Source organism: Panthera uncia, assembly GCF_023721935.1.
Source record: "Panthera uncia isolate 11264 chromosome A1 unlocalized genomic scaffold, Puncia_PCG_1.0 HiC_scaffold_17, whole genome shotgun sequence".
NCBI lineage: Eukaryota > Metazoa > Chordata > Mammalia > Carnivora > Felidae > Panthera > Panthera uncia.
Genome location: NW_026057577.1, coordinates 1,524,619 through 1,548,908, shown reverse-complemented (window position 1 = coordinate 1,548,908; position 24,290 = coordinate 1,524,619). Strand labels below are relative to the sequence as shown.

Sequence of the window (24,290 nt, the reverse complement as noted above, 5' to 3'; positions counted from 1 at the left end):
CTCCTTTGGATTTATATATATGTATGTGTATATATGTGTGTGTATACATATATGTACGTATGTATATATAGAGAAAGGAATTTTTGTTTATTCTTTTTCTATTTATTTTTATTGTTTATTTATTTATTATAAAAGAGAGACAAAGTGTGCACGAGTGAGTAAGGGAGGAACTGACAGAGAGGGAGAGAATCCCAAGCAGGCTCTGCAATGTTAACACAGAGCTCAATGTGAGGTTCGATCTTACAAACTGTGAGATCATGACCTGAGCCAAAATCAAGAGTCAGACACTTAACTGGCTAAGCCACCCACACGCTATTTTATTTTTTAAATTATTATTTTATTCTATTTGTTTTATTTTTCTTTTTTATTTTGGATCAAGTGTCTCTTAACAAGGAGACCAAAACACACTGAAGATCTAGCCTGCTTTCTTCTCTATCTCTTTCTCCCTCACTTTTTTTTTTTTGACCTCCAAAGTGACAAGTAGAAATTCATCCCATCCCAAAAGAAAAAAGTGGAAAAATTCATGGCCAGAGATTTAATCAACACAGATATAAGATGTCTGAACTAGAATTTGAAACAAAAATTTTAAGGGTACTAGCTGATATTGAAAAAAGCATAGAAGACACTAAGGAATCCATTACTACAAAGACAAAAGAACTAACAACTAGTCGGGCCAAAATTAAAAATGCTATAACCGAGATACAAACCTGAATGGGTGCCATGACAGAGAGGACGCAGAGGTAAGAATCAGTGACACAGAATCTAAAATTATGGAAAGCAATGAAGCTGAAGAGGAAAAGAAAGGTTTCAGATCACGAATATAGACTTTAGGAACTCAGTGACTCCTTAAACTGTTATAACATTCAAAACATAAGAGTCCCAGAAGATGCAGAGAAAAAGGTAGAGGGTTATCTGAGTAAATTATAGCCGAAAACTTCCCTAATCTGGGGAATAAAACTGACATCACAATCCCAAGAAGCACAGAGAACTCCCATTAAATTCAACAAAAGTTAGCCACCATGAAGACACATCATAGTCAAATACACAAAATAATACACACAAGGAAAAAATCCTGAAAGCACAGAGCAAAAAAGTCCTTCACCTATAAGGGAAAACATATCAGGTTCACAACAGATCTGTCCACAGAAACTTGACAGGAGAGAAGGGAATAGCATGATATATTCAACGTGCTGAATAGGAATCATATGCAACCAAGAATACTTTATTCAGAAAGTATGTTATTCAGAATAGAAGGAGAGATAAAGAGTTTCTCAGACCAGCAAAAACTAAAGGAGTTCATGACCACTAAACCAGCCCTGCAAGAAATAGTAACAGGGACTCTTTGAGTGGGGAAAAAAAAACCAAAACCAAAAAGGATAGAAGGGAAAAGAGAACATCACCAGAAACACCAACTTTACATGTAACAAAATGGCACTAAATTCATATCTTTCAATAACCATTCTGAATGTAAATGGACTAAATATTCTAATCAAAAGACACAGGATGTCAGAACAGATTAAAAACAACAACAACAAGAAAAAACCAAGACCCCATCAATATGCTGCCTATAAGAGAGTCATTTTAAACTAAAGACAACTGCAGATTGAAAGTGAGGGGATGGAGAATCATCTATCATGCTAATGGCTGTCAAAAGAAAGCCACAGTACCCATACTTAGATCATACAAATTACATTTTAAATCAAAGACAGTAACAAGATGTTGGTGAGGATGCTGTGAAAGAGGAACCCTTTTGCACTCTTGGTGGAAATGCAAACTCTGGAAAACAGTATGGAGGTGCCTCAAACAGTTAAAAACAGAACTACCCTACGACCCAGCAATTGCACTAGGTATTTATCCAAGTATACAAAAATGCTGATTCAAAGGAACACATGCACCACAATGTTGATAGCAGCACTATCGACAACAGCCAAATTATGGAAAGAGCCCAAATGTCCATCAACTGATGAATGGATAAAGAAGATGTGGTATATATCAGGGCGCCTGGGTGGCTCAGTTGGTTAAGCGTCCAACTTCGGCTCAGATCATGATCTCGCATCCAATCTTCGGCTCAGGTCATGAGTTCAAGCCCCGCGTCAGGCTCTGTGCTGGAGCCTGCTTTGGATTCTGTGTCTCCCTCTCTCTCTGCCCATCCCCCACTCATACTCTGTCTCTCTCTCAAAAATAAATAAAATTTTTTTTAAAATATTTAAAAAAAAAGATGTGGTGTATATGTACAATGGAATACTAATTGGTGATCAAAAAGAATAAAATCTTGCCATTTGCAACAACATGGATGGAATTAGAGTGTATATGTGAAGCAAAATAGTCAGAGAAAGACAAATAATCATGATTTCACTCATGTGGAATTTGAGAAACTCAACAGATGAACATAGAGGAAGGGAAGGAAAAATAAGACAAAAACAGAGAGGGAGGCAAACCATAAGAGACTCTTATATACAGGGAACTGATGGTTGCTGAAGGGATACTGCATGGGGGGATGCACTAAATGGGTGATGGGCATTAAGGAGGGCACTGGTTGGGATGAGTACTGGGTGTTATATGTAAGTAATTAATCACTAAATTCTACTCCTGAAATCATTTTTACAATATATTTTAACTAACTTGAATTTAAATAAAAAATAAATAAAAAAAAATTAAAAAACATAAAGCAAAAAAAAATAAATAAAAAATAAACCAAAGACTGTAACAGGAGATGAAGAAGTGCATTACATCACAGTTAAGTGGTCTATCCATCAAGAAGATCTAACAATTTGGGGAGGTTAAGTGTCCGACTTCAGCTCAGGTCATGATCTCATGGTTGGTGGGTTTGAGCCCCGTGTTGCAGTCTGTGTTGACAGCTCAGAGCCTGGAGCCTGTTTCAGATTCTATGTCTCCCTCTCTCTCTCTGACCCTCCCCTGCTCATGCTCTTTCTCTCTCTCTCTCTCTTTCTCTCAAAAATGAATAAACATTTAAAAAATTAAAAACAAAAGATCAAACAATTTTAAATACTTAGGGTCCAATTGAGAGTTCCCAAATATAAGAATCAATTAATAACAAACATAAAGAAACTCATTGATAGAGAACTTTAACACCCAACTGACAGTAATGGACAGATCACCTAAGCAGAAAATCCACAAGGAAATAATGGCTTTGAATGACACACTGGAGCAGAGAGACTTAACAGGCATATTCAGAACATTTCATCCTAAAGCAACAGAATACATATTCATCTCAAGTGTACATGGAACATTCCCCAGAACAGATCACATTAGGTCACATATCAGTCCTCAACAGGTACAGAAATATCGAGATCATGCCCTTCATACTGTCCTATCACAATGCTATGAAACTTGAAGTCAACCACAAGAAAAAATATGGAAAGCCCTTGGAGGTTAAAGAACATCCTACTGAAGAATGAAAAGGATTAACCAGGAAATTAAAGAATTTAAAATGTACATGGAAGCAAATGAAAATGAAAACACGACAGTCCAAACCCTTTGGGATGTAGCAAAGGCGGACCTAAGAGGGAAATAGATCACAATATAGGCCTACTTCAAAAAAGAAGAGAAGTCTCAATACACAAGGTTACACAATAACCTTACACCTAATGAAGCTAGAAAAGGAAAAGCAAATAAAGTCTGAAGCCAGCAGAAGAAGGTAAATAATAAGGATTAGAGCACAAATAAATGGTATAGAAATTAAAAAAAAAAAAAAGATCAACAAAACGAGGAGCTGGTTCTTTGAGAGAATTAATAAAATTGATAAACCCCTAGCCAGACTTATCAAAAAGAAAAGACAAAGGACCCAAATAAATAAAATCACAAATGAAAGAGGAGACATCACAACCAACACTTCAGAAATACAAACAACTCTAAGAGAATATTAAGAAAAATTATATGCCAACAAACTGGGCAATCTAGAAGAAATGGACAAATTTCTAGAAAAATACAAACTAACAAAACTAAAACATGAAGAAATAGAAAATTTGAATAGACCCGTAACTAGCCAAGAAATTGAATGTTATCAAAAATCTCCCAACAAACAAAAGTCCAAGGCCAGACAACTTGCCAGGGGAATTCTACCAGACATTTAAAGAAAAGTTAATATATACCCTGCTCAAATTGTTCCAAAAAACAGAAATGGAAGGAAAACATCCAGTCTCATTCTACAAGGCCAGCATTACCTTAATCCAAAAATGAGAAAGAGAACCCACTAAAATAGAGAACAGGCCAATATTCCCAATGATCATGGATACTAAAATCCTCAACAAGATACTAGCAAATTGTATCCATCAGGACTTAAAAGATTCATTGCCCACGATCAGCGGTATTTATTCCTTGGATTCAGGGGTGGTTCAGTGTTCACAAATCAATATGATACACATTAAAAAAAAAAAGCCACAAACCATATGATCCTCTCAATAAATGCAGAAAACGTATTTGACAAAGTATAGCATACATTCTTGAAAAAAAAAGCCCTCAGCAAAATAGGGATAGATAAAACATACCTCAACATAATAAAGTCCGTATCTGAAAGACCCCACAGCTCATACAATCCTCAATGGGGAAAAACTGAGAGCCTTTCCTCTATGGTCAGGAAGAAGACAGGGCTGTCCACTCTCACCATACTATTTAACATAGTATTATAAGTCTTAGCCTCAGCAACCAGACAGCAAAAAGAAACAAAAAGTATTCAAATCACCAAGGAAGAAGACAAACTTTCACTATTTGCAGAAGACATGTTACTCTATTTAGAAATCCCAAAAGACTTCACCCAAAAATTGCTAGAACTGATAAATGAATCCAGCAAAATTGGAGCATACAATTTCAATGTACAGAAATGTATTGCATTAAACAACAATAACGACACAGCAGAAATCAAGGAATCAATCCCATTTACGATTGCATCAAAAACCGTAAGATACCTAGGAATAAACCTAACCAAAGAGGTAAGAGATCTGTACTCTGAAAACCATAGAACACTTATGAAAGAAACTGAAGAGGACACAAAGAAATGGAAAACCATTCCATGTTCATGGATTGGAAGAACATTGTTAAAATGTCTACATTTTACACAATGCAATCTACACATTTAATGTAATCCCTGTCAATATCCTGACCCCATACCACCAGCATTTTTCACAGAGCTACAACAAAGAATCCTAAAATTTGTATGGAACCAGAAAAGACCCCAGATAGCCAAGCAATCCTGAAAAAGAAAAGAAAAGCTGGAGGCATCACAATTCCAGATATTAAGCTCTGTTACAAAGCTGTAATCATCAAGACACTATGGTACTGGCACAAAAACAGACACACAGATCAATGAAACAGATAGAAAATGCAGGAATGGAACCACAATTATATGGTCCATTAATCTTCAATACAGCAAGAAAGAGTATCAAATAGAAAAATGTCTCTTTAAAAAATGGTGCTGGGAAAACTGGACAGCAACATGCAGAAGAATGAAACTAGACCACTTTCTTATAACATACACAAAAATAAATTCAAAATGGATGAAAGACCTAAATGTGAGACAGAGAACCATCAAAATTCTAGAGGAATTTTGCTGTATTACAGGCAGCAACCTCTTTGACCTTGGCCACAGCAACTTCTTACTAGATACATCACCGGAGGCACAGAAACAAAAGCAAAAATGGGCTATTGGACCTTGATGAATATAAAAAGATCCTGCACAGTGAAGTAACTATCAACAAAACTGAAAAACAACCTAGGGAACAGGAGAAGATATTTCCAAATGATATATCTGACTGATAAAGGGTTAGTATCCAAAATCTATAAAGAACTTACCAAACTCAGCACCCAAAAACAAATAATCCAGTAAAGAAATGGAAGAGGACATGAACAGAAACTTTTCCAAAGAAGACAGCCAGATGGCTAATGGACACATGAAAAGATGCTCACCATCACTCATCATCAGGGAAATATGAATCAAAATCACAATGAGATACCACCTCACACCTGTCAGAATGGCTAAAATTAATAACACAAGAAACAACAGGCATTGGCGCGATTGTGGAGAAAGGGAAACCCTTTGGCCCTGCTGGTGGGAATGCAAACTGGTACAGCCACTCTGGAGAACAGTACGGAGGTTCCTCAAAAAGTTAAAAATAGAACTACGTTATAATCCAGCAATTGCACTATTAGATATTTACCCAAAGGATACAAAAATACAGATTCAAAGGGGTCAACGCACCCCAACGTTTATCACAGCCTTATTAACAATAGCCAAACTATAGAAAGAGCCCAAACATCCATCAACTGATGAATGGATAAAGAATGGACAGATGGACACACACACACACACACACACACACACACACAGGAACATTATCACTCAGCCTTCAAAAAGAATGAAATCTTGCCATTTGCAAAGAGGTGGATGGAGCTACAGTATTTTATGCTAAGTGAAATAATTCATTCAGAAAAAAACAAATAACCACATAATTTTACTCAAATATGCAACTTAAGAAACAAAACAGATGAACATACGGAAGAGGAAAAAAAAAGAGAGGGAAGGAAACCATAAGAGACTCTTAATGATGGAGAACAAACAAGGTTGATGGAGTGGTGGGTGGGGATGGGCTAAATGGGTGATGGGTAATAAGGAGGGCACTTGTGATGATGAGCACTGGATGTTGTCTGTAAGTGATGGATCATTTTATTCTACTCCTGAAACCAATATTGCACTGTATGTTAACTTGTACTTAAATAAAAATTAAATATATATATATATATATATATGGCTAGATAAAGAAAATGTGGTATATACTTACAATGGAGTATTATTCAGTCTCAAAAAGGAATAAAATCTTGTTACATGTTATAGCATGGATGAAACTTAAGGATATTATGCTAAATAAACCAATCACAAAAAGACAAACACTGTAGGATTCCATTTATATGAGGTATCTAAATTATTCCAATTCATAGAAACAGAAAGTAGAAGGGTGGTTGCTAACACCAGTGGGGAGGGTGGAGGGGGAAATGGGGAGATGATGCTTAATGGGTATAGAGTTTCAAAGTTGCAAGATAAAAGTGTTCTCAAGATTGGCTGTAAAACAATTTGAGTATATTAACACTAGTGAAAAGCAGTTAATATGGCAAATTTTATTTTATGTTAATTTTTACAATTATCAGAGAAAAAGAAGGTAACTTCTAGAGAAAAAATCTCCTACTTGCTAGAAGGATATAATAATTTTAAATTTTATGCACTTAATAACAACTTCAAAATAAAGTAAAAATTAACTGCAGAAGCTGACAAATCCATCACAGTAGTGAGAGATTCAATACACCTCTTTCAGTGATTAATGATCAAGCAGACAAAATTACTGAGACCTGAACAGCAAAACTGACAATGTTTGGTCTATCCTAAACAGCAGTGATGTCAGCAAGATGGAAGAACAGAAAGTCCCTATCTTGTGTCTCCCTACACAATGATTTGGCAGCCAACCACAGAAAAGTGCCTTTGTAGGTGCTTTGGGATCCAGGTAGCAGGCTTCTAAACTGGGGTGAACCAAGACTAAGGAAAGCTTCTTTGAAAAAAAGGCCAGCACTCTGGTGGCAAGTTCACCAAATGCAGTGTGGCCTACAAACCAAAGGCAGCCTCAACTCCCTAGAGACTGAGCTCCAGGCCTGCCTGGCCATAGTCCTGCAACCAATCCCATGTGCCAAGGAACTTAGGAAGAGCCACAGTGTCCACACACCAATAATAGGTCCCCCAGCCTTGGACCAGACTACGGATCCCAAAGCACCCCTGTGTCCAGGCTCTAGTCCTGCCTTTAGTCCTGCTCACCCAGGGACCCAGCAGCACCCATCCATTCTTCTAGTATGAGGCCTGCTGACCTCAGTGTCAGCTGTGGACCCAGAAGCAGCCCTCAGACATGGTTTCAGCCTCTCTCTGCCACAGTCTAGGGTAGGTCCAGGGAACCAGTGGGAGACACACCGACCCAATCCCCCAGTGGCAGACCAGCTAATCTTAGTCCCAGCTGTGGTCCCTGAAGCAGTCCTGTGGTTCAGCTGCAGCCTTGACTGAATGTGGTCCCAAAGGCAGTCACATCCACCTGGGGACCAGCAAGAACCACATCTTTCCGCAGAAAGTATTAACCATAAAGAAAATGATAAATTATACCACATTTAAATTAAGAACTTCTTAGTTCATCAGAAGAAACTCATAAATAGAAAAAGTTATCTGTAACAAATATAAGGGATTAGTATCTAGGAGACCCAAAGAATCTAAGATATACAAAGAAATCAGAGGAACAATTAAGAAAAACACAAATAACACAACAGGAAAATGGGTAAAAGGATATCAGCAGGTACTTCTCAAAGGAAATACAAACAGCATGCAAACATGAAAAGACAGTCAATCTCATTATTATTAGGGAAATAAAAATTTCAATCACGATTGAGGTATCATTTCACACATCACTTCACTAGGTTGGCAAAAATTTTAAAGGCAGACATTATCAAGTATTGGAGAGGACCATGAGTCATACAAGAGCCCTCATAGTGCTGGAAGGAGTGTAAAAGGTGCATTAGTATCTATGCCCAAACTCACACCCAGCAATCCACCCCAAGTATTTACCCTAGGGCAGGAGTTCTCAGCCTCAGCAATGACACTGGGGACTAAACAATTCTTCAGTGTGTGGGAGGGCTGGAGATGGGGAGGCTGTCCTGTGCATTACAGAATGTTTAGCAGCATGCATGACCTCTACCCATTAGAGACAGTAGCACCTCACTTGCCAGTTATGACAACAAAAAAGGATCTCCCTGTTTTTGTTGTATAATGAAATACAACAAAAAAAGTGAATGAAGAACTTCAGCCACACACACCACTGAATGAATTGCAAAAAAACTCATTAGCAAAAAAATTCATTAGCAAAAAAACCCCACATACTTCATTACATGCATTCATTTTATAAGGACCAAAAAGGTAAACAAAACTAAAGTATGTATTATCTGGAAATACATACATACACATGGTAAAACCATAAAGAAATGCAAGGAAATGATCAAAAGATACTTCAGGACAGTGGTTACCTCTGAAGAGAAAAGATGAACTGGAGCAGACAGATAAATGACTTCTAAGGTTTGGATAAGGTTCCATTTCTTAAACTGAGCAGGATATTCAACATTGTTTCATTATTTTTGTTCACATGCACTTTATATATTTTTTGCACACTCACACAGACACACACAAAGGCACAAGGATATTTGCACACCCGTGAGCAAATACTAGCGAGTTGATCCACTCTGTGCCCCTCAGGAAGACTGCTGTCTCCGGTGATGAAGGAGTGGCAGGCAGAAGGTATTCTGTGGTGTTCCAGAACACATGTATCTTGCACAACTAGAGGAAGAAAATTAGAAAACAGTTATCTCCCCACTCTATAGTCTCATGAAGAGTCTCTTTACAGAATCCTTATTTCTCAAAGCCCAGCCAGCCCACATCCCAGCTTGTCCACACAGCGTCTCTGACCACCTCACCTCTTCCTCTGGTCTACTTGACGCTGCATATAAATTCCCCTACAGCCCAACCACACAAGATGCAGGCATCATGGAAACAAGTCCCACAGGCCCTTAGTGTATCTGAGTATGTGACTATAACCTCTATGGGCCTCCCACCTCCCTTCTCCTCTGACCTTCCTCAGCACTCAGGCAGGCTGGCTATAGATGCTAGGTGTCTAAACAGTAGGAGAAAGACCTTGGTCCTTCAACCCCTCTCCCCACCTCCCATTCACAAATCTGCAGCCTGGTAAGAATGTAGACCATGGAGCCACCAGTGGCAAGCTCTGTAACAATGGGTAAGTCGCTAACCTTGTCTGTGCCCACATCTCCTCACCTATAAAATGATATCTTCCATGGTACCAATCCTAGTGGGGTCACTGTGAAGATAAGAGTCAAGGCATGTGAAGCACATACAAGGGGCCCGGCTCTAAAAGTGTTAGCTATCATTTGAGATCCACAATCCCTCCCCCCACAATTCTCAGAAGTCAAAAATGCTGTGAAAACTGAACAATTCTTCAAAATGTACCAAAAAACTCTGGCAGCAAAATCTAAAATGATGTGAGGCTCTCTGCAATCTCTATTTCTAACTGTAGGTATCCACACATTTTGCTGCAGAAATCCTGTGTTTGATTAGGGGTGCTTTAGTATGACTTTGATAAAATCCAAACACGTCTGGCCAGTTTGGGGTCAGATAATGTGACCTGCTTACCATTGCACAGTCATGCTAACCCTCAGCAGCTCAGCTTTTCTCTGTTGTGCCCTAGGCAGTCCTCTTCCACTCACTGACATTCAGTGACAGCCCCCAATCAGTCATTCTGACACTGGCCCATCCTCACAATCTGCCAAGGAGCTTCCCAGATCACAACTGCACAGGCCTTGGTATTAGATCAAGGCCACTAAACAGCCTGGTCCTGAGCCTTCCCCTACTGAGCCCCTGCCTAGGCTCAGGCCACCCTATGTCCTGCAATGTTCTTATCTAAGTCAAGAGTTACTGCATGTTGACCTCACCAAGTGCCCCCATGGCCAGGCAGTTGCCTGGTAAATTTATTCACCTTTATATCCCCAGAAGCCAACACAACTCCTGGCATGCAGTATGCACCCGATAAATACTTGCCGAACTGAACAAATGAGCAAATGGCCATAGTTCAGGGAACCTAATCCACCTTATCAGGCCTTCATTTTCATCTTCACCTTTTGACTTTCAGGCACTTATTCAGAACAGAACTAGGAACTCTTGACATATGATTGACCCTTACCAAAATATACTTATAAAGATTCTCTGAAACTGTGAGAAATAACCCCTTTATTTTTTTTTTTTTTTTTTTTTTTAGCAAAGGAATATTTTTAAAGATTATAGGCAGAATACGACACAATCACTTGGACATTTTAACAAGCTTATTCTGACTGTGGTGCAGCCAACTGAGGGCACCAAAGCAAGTACAGGTAGACAAAAGGCAGGATGGTGGTTGCCATAGAGAAAAGTGGGCCAGCCCACGGAGAATTCAAAAAGGTAACCAAATCTGTATTGACTGCAGGCTAGAGCTGGGGGAAGAGCTGACAAGGGATGCCTTCCCCAGGAGTGTCTGGGTGGCTAGGGTAAGGTGATGCCATTCACAGAAATTGGGGGCACTAGAAGAGGACCAGATGTGAGTGAGCTCCAGGTGCCTTATGCTCATATTGAGGCAGAAATGCTTTTGAGATAACCCAGAAACGTATCATGTAGGCCACAGGCTAAGCAAGTCTGGGACAGAGAAATGACCTGGGCTGGACCTGGGTTTGCTCAAAACCACAACAATCCTTAAAGCCACAAGAGATCACCCAGGGAAGATGCCCAGACTGAAAGAGAAGATGGCCAAGGAGGGCATCTTCAGAGATTTGAGGACAAAAGGAGATAGGCCTGATAAGTAGAAGGAGAATCAGGAGAGGCTGGCTAGGACCAGGATGGGTCAAGGCACAGAGGATGACCAAAGCTGCCACTCTCTATTGGGCCTGGCAGGGAGGAAGAAAAGACCCTCTGATTTGAGATCTGGTGCTTCCAATGCCACTCTGAAGGGGAGAGAGCCTCTACTGGTTAAAATGTAAATTTGTCCAATGACACAACTAAATGCAACTAAATACTGACTTGGATCCTATACCACAGAAAAGAAATGGGCTAGACAAACAGACTGATCTGAATAGAACCTATAGATGTTAGTGTCCTAGTTTTGCGGTTCTGTTAAATTAGATGTTAACATTTGGGGAGTCCAAGTGAATAGAATGAGAATTCTTTGTACTAGTTTCTAAACTTTTTCTTAATTCTGAAATTATTTCGAAAATATTTCTTTAATAAGACATTTTACAAATGTAAATGCCTCAAAGTTGAGCCACGTGCAAAACGGCTGGGGAAAAGCCTTTGTGAGACACCAGCCCCCTCCCCTCCTCTTCCCCATTACAAAATCAAACGGAGAATAGGAAAACAAAAGGCACTCCGCGAACGCAGAGGCAGGCAGAAGCACCCAGCAAGTCCCCGCTCAGGGTCACCCCTCCCTGAGGGTGCTCCCTCCCCTGAGGGAGCGCGGCCCGAGACTCGCCCCCTACCAGGTCTCTCCGCAGCCGGGACTCCGCCCACAGGTGGCGACCACTCAACTCCCGTACATCCTGCTTCAGCGCATTCCCGCTCAGCCCAAAGGTTCTAGGTTCTCTCGGCTGAGTCCGCACCGCCCTCAGCCCGCCTCCCGCCCTACAGCGGGAGTGCCGCTGTTCGGCCTTAGGAGCCCAGACGCCCATTGTCCCCATACCAGTCCCTTGTAACCACTATCCGCGCGCGGCGCTGAGGGCCAAAGCCTGGGATGCCGTTGAGAAAACGCAACGCCAGGCCCCACCGCTCCCGAACCCAAACCAGGGCGGTCCGCAACGCGAGCGGGCCGACGCCTACCTGCGCGCCGTGCGGGCTGAAGGCTCGCTGAGCTGCGCTGGACACAGCGCGAGGCAGGGAACCCCAAAGCGCCGGGCCGCGCCCGCCTCGGGCGTCGCGGCCGCGCAACGTCCGGCACCAGAGCGCTCTGGGCGCCTGGGCTTGCCTTCTGTGTCCCGCCCCAGTCACGCCCACGACCACGCCCCCGACCACGCCCCAACCCGAGCAACCACAGAGAGGCCAGGGCCTCCGCAGAGCCTAGAGGGACCTTGGAAGTACCCCTGCGAGCTGGTCTGAGCTGCAGAAGTGTCCGGAGAATCTCCTATTTGCTCCGCTCACACTGCTCTCTCCCGTGCTAGTCTAGGCACTTTTCTCGCCCCTGGTCACAAAAGCAGGAGGCTTTTTTCTATCTAGGATGGTGGTTCTGTAAACAGAATGAGTTGGGGGGGGGGGGGGCTCTGGAAAAGTACAAACTTCGCTTTCTCTACATAAGAAAAGTCATTTTAAGACCCTGACCATCTTGTGAAAGAATTTAAAAGCAAATAGCCGCTATCAAGCCAGAAGATACCCTAGTCACGTAAGGGACAATATAATCAGTGCTAAAACTCCCAGTGCTGACTCAAAAGTGAAGACTGACCTGACACACATACTTGAGTTAACTTTACAGAATCTAAACCACTTTGAGCACTCAGGTACAAGACCTATTGGGGCCATTGAATTGATAATGCTCATCTGGTTGGACCTTGTGAGTTCAACCTGGACACAGTCAACTTAAGATGACTTTTACCCTAATTCCTTGTTGTCTTCCCCATTGTGCAAGCCTTTCAGGAGTATGCATGCTTCCTTAGCTTAAAATTTACCCAATTTTGTTGTTCAAGGAGACTCTCTTGGGAAAGACCACCCTTTACCTGTTGCAAGTAAAACTCTTACTCTTCCTATTCTTTGGGTTCGTTGTGTATTTTGGCTCCACATCCACCAAGAGGTGAACTTAGTTTTGGGTAACAGTTTTCCAGACCAATAGCTGCTTCACCTGGGAACTTGGTAAAAAAGCAAATCCTGGAGTTTCACCCCAAACCTACTGAATCAGAAACTGAGGGCAGGCCCAACATCCCTTGAGGTGATCCTGATACAAAGTAGGTTTTGAAAACCACTGGTCTGTGACAAGTTTTCTCAACTTCCATACTCTGGACATTTTGGCCTGGATAATTCTCTGTTGTGGGGGTCTGTCCTGTGCTTTATGGGTAGAGTCACCATAAAATACAAGGTGACCAGTTAAATTTGATTTTCAACTAAACAACAGTGTTAATTTAAGATTCAAATTTAACTGAGAGTCCTGTATTTTATTTGGAGACACTACCCTACATGTATTTTTATTTGCTAAATCTGAAAATTCTGATTATAGGATATTTGAACATCCCTGTCCTCTACCTATTAGGTGCCAATAGCACACCACACCCTTGCCCCTCCAGTTATGACCACTAAAAATGTCTCCAGTATGCTCATTGTTAAATAAAAAATTCATCTGACTAAATTTAAAGATCTAAGTTGTTTTATTAAATCATTCACAAATTGGGGAGCATTCCCTCTAGCAAATGGAGGAAAGTTCTGAGGAGTTATACAAAATTGAAGTTTTTTTATAGAAGAAAGGTGCGGCAAGAAAATTACTAGCAAAGGAAAAGGATTGTTCCTAGAAAGACCACTTTCCTTGTGGGTAAAGGCAAGGAGTTTTATTGTGGAATTGACCTCATCTGCCTTTGGGGGATGGAGAGGGCCTATTATGGAAAACTGGCACAGATCAAAAAAAATTCCTGACTTACCAGTAAACAAACACTACATTTCTGGGCGAGGTTGAAATTGCAATTTTTAAATTTTTTTTGTTTACAATTTATTTTCTTTTTTCTTTTTTTAATTTTTTTAACATTTATTTATTTTTGAGAGACAGAGGCAGAGCATGACCAGGGGAGGGGCAGAGAGAGAGAGAGATACAGAATCTGAAGCAGGCTACAAGTTCTGAGCTGTTTGTTAGCCCAGAGCCTGATGCGGTGCTCGATGCAGGGCTCAAACTCAGAACTGCAAGACCGTGCATGACCCAAGCTGAAGTTGGAGGCTCAACTAACTGAGCCACCCAGGTGCCCCTATTTTCTTTCTTTAAGAAATCTCTGCACCCAATGTGGGGCTCAAACTCATAACCCTGAGATCAAGAGTTGCATGCTCTACTGACTAAGTCATCCAGGCACCCCAAATCTGCAATTAGATTGGTATTAATCCCCAATGTAGGAACTCAATCTAAGTGACACATTTTGAGCCTGTGGTTTCCTTTTTAACACCAAGGAGGCAAAATTCCTCCTCTACTCCAACCCACCTCTACCTTCACAGCTTGAGAATTACTGCTTTATGAGATACATGGGACAGCGTACTTCACAGAAAAGGGTGACTTGGCCTCAAAGGCTCTGTCTAAACACAAATATTCTTGGGAACAACCTATGTTAAACATCCAAGAGAGTCAAGTAGCAAAGGTTTTGCATTTGCTTGTCTACCCTGGCAATTCTCCAGAAGATATTTTTTGTTTGGTTGGTTTTGTCACTGTTTGTAAAAATAAAATCAAAATGGTATCACTTAAGTTAAGGCCTGAAGTCAGTAAACCAACAATTATTACCTAACCTAACTGCAGTTTCAACTCTGCAGAAATGTAAACTTTAATCAGTCAACATGGGGATTTCCTGGTCAGTGCTAGGAAATTTACTGAGAGACCCCGTCAGTACCCCTTAGGAGGACAACCTTGCCTAAAATAATGGGTTCATGGACAATAATTTCCTTTTTGTCAATTCCTCTCTATCTTTAAAAACCTTTCCCAGGGTGCCTGGGTGGCTCAGTTGGTTAGCATCTGACTTCAGCTCAGGTTATTATCTCATGGTTTGGTTCAGTTCCTGACCTCAAGCCCACATCAGCGCAGAGCCCACCTTGGATCTTCTGCCCCCACCCCCCTGCCCCTACCCCACTCATTCATGCTTTGTCTCTCTCTCTCTTTCAAAAATAAATTAAAAAACGTTTAATTTTTTTTCCCTTTTATGTAGACCTTTGGAACTCCCCTCTACTTTCCAGACAGGATGCTGTGTGATTCATGAATCAATATATAAAGCCAATTAGATTTTTAAATTTATTCTGTTGAGTTTTTGTTATTTAACAGATTTGGTACCAGCAGTGTCATTTGAAGCAAACTTTTGGCAACATTCAGGGACAATGCAAAATAAATAAATAAATAAATAAATAAGCATGCTCTCCATGAATCCTTTGAAGTCCCTGTCCTTCTCACATTTCCAAGGGCTATAAGTAAGTTCTTCTTAGTTCTGACTTCCACACTTTCTGCATTCAAACTTTCAAATCTAATTGGCATTCTTTTACAAGGCACATCAACTTGAGCTGCCAGGAGATATTCCCAGAGGCAACTGAGCTTCCATAAATATGGAACCCAGTTGATCTGCCATGTTTGCCTGGTGCCCAACTGAGCTGGCAGAGGATGTTCCCAGGGCCAACCTCTAACCTTTCAGACCACAATTGCCTGGGTAGAAAACCTCAACAGTTTCCATGGGAATTGGTGATAGTGTGCACACAAGGCATTCTTGTGACCAGGAGGCACTAACATTTTGTGGTTACTGTCAATACATTAAGGTGCACACATGGGGTGCCTGGGTGGCTCAGTCAGTTAAGCGTCTGCCTTCAGCTCAAGTCATGGTCTCGTGGTCTGTGGGTTCGAGCCCCGCGTCAGGCTCTGTGCTGACAGCTCAGAGCCTGGAGCCTGTTTCAGATTCTGTGTCTCCCTCTCTCTCTGACCCTCCCCTGTTCATGCTCTGTCTCTCTCTGTCTCAAAAATAAATAAAGGTTAAAAAAAATATTTTTAAAAAGGTGCAGATGTTCTTCTTGTTTTATGTAGATAAGGGCTATTGCTAATGGGCATTTCCGAGACTAAAAAGCTGCAAAATTGGGGGGTGTGAGTTTAGGACTGAAAGTCTATTAGATCATTTGCTACTTCAAGAAGACTCTTATGTTAGGATAAGTTGGTCATGGAATGGGTTAGGTTCACACTAGTTTGCCCGCCAACTGCAAGAAAATCTCCATGCAACAAGATATATTGTAAAACATGCACAATCCTCCATCCAGTGGCACATCCCTTTTAGGTAGTAGTTCAAGTCTGAGAAACCCAAAGTCTTAGCTAATGGATCCTTAAATTCTAGATTCAAGCATGACACCTTCCAGCATACCAATTTATTTTATGTCCAAGAACTATAGTCCTGAAAGTTGCAGATATTTACGAAAACAACAAAATCTTACTAAGCATGTCTTGTGTCCTGAGGAATTTGGCTTGGTAACCATCAGACTGGGGGCCCCCAAATAGGGCAGAAAAGAAAAGTGAGTTGCAAAATGAACAAACCTTTTAGAATGTCTAAAAGAAAGTTTCATTTGAACCAGAGTTGAGACAGCTGCCCAAGAAACACCATCTTCCCAAAGAAGGGAATGCTCTGGAAAATGAAGTTTTTACAGGGTTATATACTTTTTACATCTTGTAAGAGCTCACATATTGTAGACTAACATATAGGCAGGAATCACAAGTAGTAACATCAAGGAATGCAGGGATAAGAAGCATTGTCTTTAAGGACAAGATAGTTTTCCTTTAGAATACTCATTTACAAAGCAAATATACAATGCATGCTTGAAGGACTTGAATACTGTTTCAACTCCCTCAGATATGTAGCCTTTAACCAGTCACCAGGGAGATTTGTTGGTCAGTTTTAGGAAATTTAATGATAGACACTCTCTGTTCCCCTCAGGAGGGCAACCTTGCCTACAACAATAAATTCTTTGCTAATAATTTTCTTTTTTCTACTTTTAAAAACCTTTTCTATAGCTTTTTGGACATCACATCTACTTGTTATATGTGGAGCTGCCTGATCCATGAATAAATTTATAAAGCTAAACAGGTCTCTAAAATTTACTTGGTTGAATTCTTGTTATTTAACATTGTATAGTGTGTTACAAAATATAAGTTATATATAAGAAATATATACATAAGAAATATAAGTTATGACAATTTGTGACATCCTCAGCCAATGTTACACTCAAGTTTGTCATTGTTCATTTCACTTATATGCAGTGAGGCCATGGACACCAGATACAACAGAGAACAAAATGTGCTTGTTCTCATGGACTCACTTTCTAATAGGGGAGGCACTCAAGAAACAAGTAGTATGTAATGTGTCAAAATGTGGTTTATTTAACACATTTTTGTGGTATTGCTTTATTTAGCAAGTTAAGAGGATAAGGAATGATCCCTATAAGGGTGGGGTGCTATTTTAGGTAATGTAAAGGTAGTGTTTCTCCGATTACTTTACTCCCCAGAACCTGTGTCTCATTTGTTCCTTCATTCAACAAATGTCTAATGAATAGCACTCTGTGACACTCATTCTTCTCCTCTAAGCACTGTAGTTAAAACAGTGAGGAAAAAAACCCCACACCTTTTCTTCATGGTACTTACATTCCAGTGAGAAAAACAATAAACAAACAAGTAAAATATATGTTAGAGACTGCTATGGAAAAAAATAAAGTGGGAAAGGGAATAGTAAATCCAGTTTTACATAGTGTGGTCAGGGAAGACCTCACTGTGAAAACTATATCTGAGTGAAAAGCCAAGAGATATGAAGAACAAACCATTCAGAATTCAATAGGAAAAATAATTTAGGCAAAAAGAATGGCATGTTCAAAAGCTCTGGAGTGAAAGCATGCTTAGCAAGTTTGAGGAACAGCATGACGAGCTGAGTGAATAAGAAGAGTCAAAGAAATGAAGTCAGCCAGGAGGAGGTCAAAGTTCACTCTTTGAAGACGACAGGGTACTCTATATGTAAAACCCAAAAGATTCCACCAAAAAGCTGCTACAACTGATTCATGAATTCAGCAAAGTTGCAGGATATAAAATCAACACACAGAAATCGGTTGCATTCCTATGCAAAGAGAAATCACGGAATCGATCCCATTGACAATTACACCAAAAACCATAAAACACCTAGGAATAAATCTAACCAAAAAGGTGAAAAAATCTATACACTGAAAACTATAGAAAGCTTAAGAAAGAAATTGAAGAAGACACAAAAAAATGGAAAAACATTCCATGCTCCTGGATTGGAAGAACAAATATTGTTAAAATGTCAATACTACCAAAAGCAATCTACATATTGAGTGTAATACCTATCAAAATAACATGAGCATTCTTCACAGAGCTAGAACAAACAATCCTAAAATTTTTATGGAACCAGAAAAGACCCTGAATAGCCAAAGCAATCTTGAAAACGAAAACCAAAGCAGGACGCATCACAATCCCGGACTTCAAGCTATACCACAGACTGTAATCATCAAGACAGTATGGTACTGGCACAAAAACAGACACTCAGATCAGTAGAACAGAATAGAGAACCCAGAAATGGACCCACAAACGTACGGCCAACTAATCTTTGACAAAGCAGGAAGGAATATCCAATGGAATAAAGATAGTCTCTTCAACAAATGGTGCTGGGAAAACTGGACAGTGACATGCACAAGAATGAACCTGAACCACTTTCTTACACCTTACACAAAAATAAACTCAAAATGGGTGAAAGACCTCAATGTAAGACAGAAAGCCATCAAAATCCTCAAGAAGAAAGCAGGCAAAAACCTCTTTGATCTTGGCCGCAGCAACTTCTTACTCAACACGTCTCTGGAGGCAAGGGAAACAAAAGCAAAAATGAACTACTGGGACCTCATCAAAATGAAAAAGCTTCTGCACAGTGGAGGAAACAATCAGCAAAACTAAAAGGCAACCGACAGAATGGGAGAAGATATTTGCAAACGACATATCAGATAAAGGGTTGGTATCCAAAATCTATAAAGAACTTATCAACCTTAACACCCTAAAAACAAATAAACCAGTGAAGAAATGGGCAAAAGACATGAATAGACACTTCTCCAAAGAAGACATCCAGATGGCCAACCAACACATGAAAAAATGCTGAACTTCACTCATCATCAGGGAAATAAAAATCAAAACCACAATGAGACACCACCTTGCCCCTGTCAGAATGGCTAACGTTAACAACTCAGGCAACAACAGATGTTGGCGAGGATGCGGAGAAAGAGGATCTCTTGCATTGTTGGTGGGAATGCAAGCTGGTGCAGCCACTCTGGACAATAGTATGGAGATTCCTCACAAAACTAAAATAGAACTACTCTATGACCCAGAAATTTCACTACTAGACATTTATGCAAGGGATACAGGTGTGCTATTTCGAAGGGACACATGCACCCCAATGTTTATAGCAGTACTATCAACAATAGTCAAAGTGTGGAAAGAGCCCAAATGTCCATCGATGGGTGAATGGCTAGAGAAGATGTGGTATATAGATACAATGGAGTATTACTCGGCAATCAAAAAGAATGAAATCTTGTAATTTACAAGTATGTGGATGGAACTGGAGGGTATTATGCTGAGTGAAATTAGTCAGAGAAAGACAAATATATGACTTCACTCATATGAGGACTTTAAGAGACAAAGCAGATGAACATAAGGGAAGGGAAACAAAAATAATATAAAAACAGGGAGGGGGACAAAACATAAGAGACTCATAAATATGGAGAACAAACACGGTTACTGGAAGGGTTGTGGGAGGGGGGATGGGCTAAATGGGTAAGGGGCACTAAGGAATCTACTCCTGAAATCATTGTTTCACTATATGCAAAGAAATTTGGATGCAAATTTTTAAAAATTAAAATAAAGAATTATAGTGAGAAAAAAAGGAAATTAAAAAAAAAAGAAATGAAGTCAGAGGGGTAATAAATAATGTGCCTGGTGTGTGGGGTCTTATAGGCCATTGCCAGCTTCAGTGTTCACTCAATGTTAAAGCAGAGGAAGAATGCAGTCTAATGTAGATTTTAGAAGTGCCCTATGAGGTGAAGCAGAGCAAGAAGCCAGATGGGATGCTACTACACTTGTTCATATCAGTCATAATGGACAGGCCAATGGACTAGGGTGCTTATGATAAAGAGGGAGAGAATTAGGGTTACTCTGGACATTCTTTCAAAGTAGAGACAAAAGGATTTCCTTCTAGATTCAATGTAGAAGATGAGAGAAAGGAGTCAAGGAAGACTCAAAGTGTTGGCTTTCATGGGACAACAGTGTTGACATAAACTGAGAAAGGAGGGATGACAGAAGAACAGGTTTCATGTGAGGCCAGGACTTTGGTGTTAGACATATTAGATATCTTGCTTAGCAAGTTAGTGTAGGTGACTGACTTATCTTTTCTAGGAGATAAATACCTATCTAGTTCATAACCAACCTTTCTCCAAATTAACAGGTAGGATCTCTAGCTAAGCCATTCTCTCCTGTGTAAGTGTTCAGTTGAAAATCTGAGACCCTCCTTGGTTGACAAGGAGATTGTTCTACTCAGAATCAGGAAATGGAAATATTCACAACCTCTAGCTAAGTCAGAATTTAACCTGGGGAGGTATTACACAAAGACCTCTCCCTTCACCCTGGCTTCCTACCTCTCTCCTTCTCAGATAATAGAAAGGGCATAAGGAAGAACTTTATTATTCATATGGCAATACATGTCCTAGAGACTGTGACTCCATTTATGAATGAGCTCAAATGGGGAATGGAAGAATAAAAAAATGACAGGCTAATACTTTTCCAGAATAACTCAGCTTACCAACCACCAGAAACATCATATCCCTACTGTGGTCTACTAAGGATTATAGAGATATGGAGTAGGGGGATCCTAGGATAAAGGGAGAAATAGGTTTAAATCAAAATGAGAGAGAAAAAATAGTCATGGAAAGATGGACTGAGGTAAAGAGAGGGAAGAGGGGAATGATAGAGTGAGTGGTGGGTTCCAGATGGTGAACCCATTTAGTAGATCAGGTCTTATCTCCTTTTCTGAGATGTCTCCTTAGAGTGCATTGAGAAATTTTCTTTTTAATATAAAGACTCTTGCTTTGCTCGCAGTATTGAATGTCTTAATCATCACTTAGTGTGATTCATGGTGCTCCCTCAAAACATACATCCACTCAGAGCCTCAACATTTGACATTATTTGGAGTAAGTGTCTTCACAGATGTTATTTAAAAAAGATCTTGATATGAGATCATCCTGGATTAGGATGTGGCCTAACCAGTAATGGATGTCCTTACTTTCCTTGGCTTCTGGTACATTATGCCAATCTATACCTTTGTCTTCACATGGCTTTCTGACTGTGTCTTTGTATGTTCTCTCCTTTTCTATTATAAAAACATCCACTGTTACCCTCCCTCTGAGTTTTAAATCATTGCTCCTACTATTCTGGCCAAAAATAAATAAATAAAAGTAAATGGTTCTATCATTTTAGTTTAGGGCATAGCATATTGGGGTTTTAGTTATCCTGTTTTAGAATGGTTTAAGTCAGTTTTGTAGCTTATTTTTACTTCAAATGGAGATTTTTATAGCCTTGGTTAAAATTTTACTCTATTACTTTCTTCTCTTAAACAAGTTTTGTGCCATATTTTACTAAGTTAATCATGTGACAACAGTGACTGTGATAACATTTACCAACACTTATACATGTTTCTTTTTTTCTACACAAAAGTTTTTTTTTTTTTAAGTTTTGGTTAAATTCCAGCTAGTTAACATACAGTATAATATTTGTTTCAGGTTTACAATATAGCAATTTAACACTACCATACAATATCCAGTGCTCATCACAAGTGCTCTCCTTTATCCCAATAACCTATTTAACCCACTCCCCACTTGCCTCCCTTCTGGTAACCAAAAGTTTGTTATCTTTAGTTAAGAGTCTTTTTTCTTGGCTTGCTTCTCTCTTTCTTTATTCACTTTGTTAATTTGTTTTGTTTCTTAAATTCCACATAGGAGTAAAATCATATGGTATTTGACTTTCTCTGATTGAATTATTTCACCTAGTATAATGATCTCTAGCTCCATTCATGTCATTGCAAATGGCAAGACTTCATTCCTTCTACAACTGAGTAATATTCCATTATATATAAATATAAATAAGTATAACATATCCTCTTTCTCCATTCAAAAGTCAATGGGCATATGGGCTGTTTCCATAATTTGACTATTGTAGATAATGCTGCTATAAATTTCTGTGTGCATGTATCCCTTTGAAATAGTATTTTTGTATTCTTTGAGTAAATACATAGTAGTGTACATGCTGGATCATAGAGCTTCTATGATCTGTCATATACTTCTGTTTTTAACTTATTGAAGAACCTGCATACTATTTTCAGTAGTGGCCAAACCAGTTTACATTCCCTACAAAAGTGAAAGAGGGTTCCCCTTTCTCCACATCCTTACCAACACCTGTTGTTCCTTATGTTGTAATTTTAGCCATCCTAACAGGTTGTGAGGTGGTAGTTCATTGTGGTTTTGATTTGTATTTCCCTGATGATGAGTGATGTGGAGCATCTTTCCATGTGTCCATTGGCCATCTGGATGTCTTCTTTGGAAAAATGTCTGTTCATGCCTTTTGATCCATTTGTTAATTGGGTCATTTGCTTTTTGAGTGAGTTTCATAAGTTCTTTATATATTTTGGATACTAACCTTTTATCAGATATATCATTTACAAATAACTTCTCTCATTCTGATTGTTGCCTTTTGGTTTTGTTGAGCCTTCCCTTTGTTATGCAGAAGCTTTTTATCTTGAATGAAATCCAAATAGTTCATTTTCCCCTTTGTTTCCTGTACCTCAGAAGATGTATCTAGAAACAAGTTGCTAGGGCGATGTCAAAGAAGTTAATGTCTGTGTTCTCTTCTAGGATTTTTCTGGTTTCAGATCTCACATTTTGGTTGTTCATCAATTATGAATTTATTTTTGTGTATGATACAAAAAAGTGGTCCAGTTTTATTCTTTCACATGTAGCTGTCCCGGTTTCCCAATACAATTTGTTGAAGGGACTGCCTTTTTCCCATTGGATATTCTTTACAGCTTTGTCAAAGATTAATTGACAATATATTTATGGACTTATTTCTAGGTTTTCTATTCTGTTCCATTGATCTACACGTATATTTTTAGGCCAGTACCATACTGTTTTGATCACTGCAGCTTTCTAAAAAAGACTTGAAGTCTGGAATTGTGATGACTCTAGTTTGATTTTTTTATTTTTTTCTTTCTTATTATTTTAGTGACAATGAAATGTAGCTTTATTTACTTTTCATTTTTTTTTCTTTTTTTAAAGTTTTTATTTAAGTTGTAGTTAGTGAGCATATAGTGTAATATTGGTTTCAAGAATAGAATTTAGTGTTTCATCCCTTACATATAATACGCACTGCTCATCTCAACAAAAGCCCTCTTTAGTACTCATCACCCATTTAGACCATCCCCCACCCACCTCCCTTCCAGCAACCCTCAGTTTATTCTACATAATTGAGTCGGGACATCTGGATGGCTCATTTGATTGAGCATTGACTCTTGATTTCATCTCAGGTCATGACCCCAGACTCTTGGGATCAAGCCCCACATCAGGCTTCACGCTGGGCATGGAATCTGCTTAGGATTGTCTCTCTCTCTTTCTCCCCCACTCTCTCTCTCTCTTTCACATAAACAAAGAGTCTCTTATTGTTTGTCTCCATCTTGTTTTCTCTTTCCTTAAGTTCATCTGTTTCATTTCTTAAATTCCACATGAGTGAAATCATATGGCATTTGCCCTTCTCTGACTGAATTACTTCATTTAGCATTATAAACACACACACACACACACACACACACACACACACACACATCTTCATCCATTCATCAGTCAATGGACATTTGCGCATTTTCCATACTTTGGTTATTGTTAGTGCTGCTATAAA

At 39.5% G+C, this 24,290-nt stretch overlaps 1 protein-coding gene across 1 annotated transcript in view; it reads right to left on the bottom strand.

The window, feature by feature from the left end:
* The window catches only part of PGBD2 (piggyBac transposable element derived 2), a 36,784-nt gene extending 24,231 nt beyond the window's left edge, over positions 1–12,553 (bottom strand). Inside the window, exons 1-2 of the mRNA XM_049648957.1 lie at positions 12,440–12,553; positions 9,243–9,367 (exon numbers count right to left, since the gene is read on the bottom strand). The gene's annotated coding sequence lies outside the window, so the exon portion shown is untranslated. The remainder of the gene's footprint in view (positions 1–9,242; positions 9,368–12,439) is intronic.
* Between the last annotated feature and the right edge of the window lie 11,737 nt (positions 12,554–24,290).